Raw genomic sequence first — 3,926 nt, 5'->3', positions numbered from 1 at the left:
CAAAGGGGGTTTTTAGAGAATCCACACGGGTGTGTTGAAATTCCACACACCCGTGCATTAATTCCACAGGCCCGTGTGGTGAATCCACAGGGGCGTGTGGATTCTCGATTCCAGCCCTATTTAAGGCCGATTACAGCCCCGATTTCAGAATTCTTTTCTCTATCTTTTCCATAACTTGAGAGAGGGCCACAACTAGGATTTTGAGAGGTATTGGCTAGGGATTTAGAGAGGTTCTATGGCTCTGACATCGAGCTCCGTTTGGAAGAAGGTTAGTGGAAGAGCTTTCGTCGGTACCGATCCGGTGAGGTGTATCCTAGGCCGGACAAAGGGACCCTTGGCCGAGTAGAGGCTTCTCCACAAGACTATCGCCACGACTATTGATTGTGTTTTCTATAGATTTTTTGCTTTTATATTTGATTTCATTGTTGATTCTAATTAGCTCCATGGAGAGCTAAACCCCCTAGTGGGTACTTGGATTTGTGAACCCTAGGATGTATTCGTTTCATTAAACCTTTTTTATTATGCTTTCAATTAATTGATGTTTTTATTGAGTTCTAATCTTGAATGCTTGATTGTATGAAATCTCCCTTAGAGTGACACTAGGGTTGAGAGTTCTTGTTGGTAACCCTTGTGAGTGAGTGACACACCACGAGAGTTGGACAAAGCTAGATTGGAGAGGGTTGATAGGATGAGTCGAGAGGTAGCAGAGCATCCCCTTTCCTCTCCGGTGTGGTTTATCCTACCTCCATTTCCTCGAGTTCTTTGCGGTCATAGTATAGTGAATGGGCTAAGGGATGACCTTCCGTTGGGGCTTAGTTGAAGAGGCAACAGAGTGAAGCACTAAAGTGATTTTAGCACCTAGGGCTTAATTGTGACTAGGGACCTTCCACCTGGACCAAAGGGTTAGGTCTATATCTAGGAAGATGATTTATCACTTGGAATCTCTAGAACTCATTGCGATTCTATACGAGAGTGAGGTTGAGAGATTGTTCAATTTCTCCTTCGGGACATGTATAGGGTTAGGCATGGTTGACCGTAGATTTGGGACAATGTATTGAAAGGATCTCCATGACTCATTAATACATTAGTTAGAAAGCATAGTAGAGGGTTTTGCACTTGAAATGATTGTCCTAGGCGGAGCAATATCCGGGTACCCCATTTATATCGATTGCCTTACCTCCCCTTTACTTGTGCTCTCTTTCTTGTCTCTTTTACTTTTGTTACATTATATTTTGTCACACAAATCACTATTTATTTTTCACTTAGTTAAGAAACAATTCAAGTATTTTTTATTCCTTACTCCCTGTGGATATGATATCCACTCACCTAGGATTTTATTACTCGATAAACCCGTGCACTTGCGGTACATATGCAAGTGGCGTTTGTCAGTGTCGTCACTACAAAAAAACCTCAGTTCAAAGATGATTTTATTCAAGAAGAGGAAACACATCCTGGGTGCCCCTAACACGATTATGATATGCTACTGCACGGTCGGGACATGATCGTGTGCCTCCAACTGAATCTTCCAGGCGAGCACTTGACCATCTTACTCAATTCTTTCCCGACACAACACGGTCTAGACATGCTCGATGCGCTGATAATGTCGAGCCTGAAATCTGCCTTTTTAACTCCAGTTTCTAGGGTTTCTAAATCATCTTTGTTAAAGGATCTTCTTTTCCACCACGAGGACATTGATGAGAGCGAAGATCAAGCTTCTCCATACCTTCTAAGGCAACAAGGAGAGAGTAGGAGGCACTAGGGAAGTGGTACTAGCACATGGTGCTCGGCATTGGAGGTGAATCTTGAAGAGAAGAGAGTCATGTCTTCTTTCTTTAGATTTATTATTATCATCTCCATATTGTACCCACCCATGAAGGGCTAGCCGGCCACGGTGCCCCGGGATGGGAACTATATCACTTTATATGCTTTGAACACTTGTAATTTCTTGATTTATAGAGTTCTTTTAGTTCTTGTGTTAAATCTTGTGTTTACAAAACTCAATGTGTTTGATCTGTCTAGTTGCTAAGGTAAAACTCGATGGCGGAATGCCACAGTTGTTGTTGCCCTAGGTAATGGCAAAACTTGGTGAGCATGAACCCATAGTTCTCTGCAAAACTTGACCTAGTTTACAGCCATAGTTGTAACATTGTTCTTGAACACACACTAGAACTTTAGAATGTACATGGTAAATCATGAGAGTGAGTGAGAATCACTAAGTTCATAGGAAACATCCCGGGGTATTGTTCTCTTGTTGTTGACACTCGATCTAGTCTGCCTATTATCTTCACCTGTTCCTTTTTCTTTTCCTCTTTTACTATTTTATTTTTCTGTGTTAATCTAATCCCAATTTTGTTTCTAACTAGAGATCAGTATTAAGTTAGTACTTTTAGTCCAGTCCTTGAGGTTCGACAACCCTACCCGTCACGCGGTACCATTATATTACTTAAGTGCGACCCTTGCACTTGTAGAGAACACATCAAGTTTTTGGTGACATTAACAGGGACTTGTAACTATTAGGAAAGCTTAGAATCTGGTGTTCTAATTTATTTATATTGTGTATTCTTATGAATATCTTTCATTTCATTGTATTCTTTATTTTAGTTTCATCTTTAGCTTTGTTCTTCAGTTTCTCTTGAGCTTACATTGCTCTATCTTATACGCGTAGGTACAATTGCATGACCCGTGGAAGCACTTTTTCCCCATTAGAAAACCATGATCCAAAAGTTGAACGAAATTTTAGAAGATGGATCCGTCAGATTAATTTGAGTGAGACAGGATCTGCTGAGATAAGTGTGAAAGTGTGTTAGGAAGAAGAAATAGCTGGTAATCAACTACAAAGCATCACAGATTTTACATGGCCAAATCTTGAGGGAGTCAGTTTGAGTATTATTCGTCCTCCTATTGTGGTAAACAATTTCAAATTGAAGCCAAAATTAATCCAATTGGTGCAACAGATGTGTCAGTTCAATGGATTCCAGGATGAAGACCCTTATGAGAATCTTAGAAACTTCTCAGAAATCTGTGACACTTATAAGGCTAGCAATGTTTCTGAGGAAGCAGTTTGCCTGAGACTCTTTCCATTTACATTGCGAGGAAAGGCCAAGCAGTGGCTAAATTCCTTGCCCCTCGAGTCTCTCACAACATGGAAACAGACTTCTGAAGCATTCGTTGCTCGATACTTTCCCCCGCTAAGATCACCAAACTCAGAAGCGACATCTCCTCTTTTCGCCAATTGGAATCTGAATCTTTATATGATATATGGGAAAGGTACAAGGAGATGTTGAGAAATTATCCGCAACACGGAATTGTTGAATGGATACAAATCTAGATCTTTTATAATGGTCTAAATACTTCCATCAAATAGATGCTTGATGCTGCCGCTGGAGGTTCATTGTATAACAAGCAACTAAGTGTAGCACAAAGTTTGATTGAAGAGATGATAAGGAGTTCGTAGAGGAACAAACCGGTGAAGACCGCCAGTATTTATCAAGTGGATGTCATCACCACTCTTGCAGCACAGTGATTACTTCCCTGCAAGTGTATGGGATCGCCAAGTAATACCTGTATAAAAACACAAGGATCATATTCCATGGGGCTAAGGAGCTCCTATTACTCCTTCCAAAACCTATTATCTAACCTAACATCTTAAGCATGAAGAATTACTCTAATAGATGCAAGAAAATAAACAGAATATGGTTATATGAATTAAAGCACAAGACAAGTGATTGCAAGAGCTACAATAATATGCAAAGGCCTATGGATGTGGATCCCCTTGAGGGGTCATCATGATACATGGATGAACAATAAAGGATAGCAAGGGTGATTTAGATCAAGGGATTTCAAGATTAGATTAACCCTGATTTCTCGGCGATTGAACCCTAATCCCGTACGAATGTTGATTGGAATTTCTCCCTAACCAATATCCC

The 3,926-nt window shown here is 40.5% G+C and overlaps 1 non-coding gene across 1 annotated transcript; it reads right to left on the bottom strand.

Moving 5' to 3' along the window:
• Positions 1-3,199: 3,199 nt before the first annotated feature.
• On the bottom strand, positions 3,200-3,306 carry LOC120271293. Its single transcript, XR_005539910.1, has one exon. It is a non-coding gene; the product is annotated as a small nucleolar RNA R71 (small nucleolar RNA).
• Positions 3,307-3,926: the final 620 nt, after the last annotated feature.

Source organism: Dioscorea cayenensis, chromosome 10 (genome assembly GCF_009730915.1).
Source record: "Dioscorea cayenensis subsp. rotundata cultivar TDr96_F1 chromosome 10, TDr96_F1_v2_PseudoChromosome.rev07_lg8_w22 25.fasta, whole genome shotgun sequence".
Taxonomy (NCBI): domain Eukaryota; kingdom Viridiplantae; phylum Streptophyta; class Magnoliopsida; order Dioscoreales; family Dioscoreaceae; genus Dioscorea; species Dioscorea cayenensis.
This window is presented reverse-complemented; position numbering and strand designations above follow the sequence as displayed.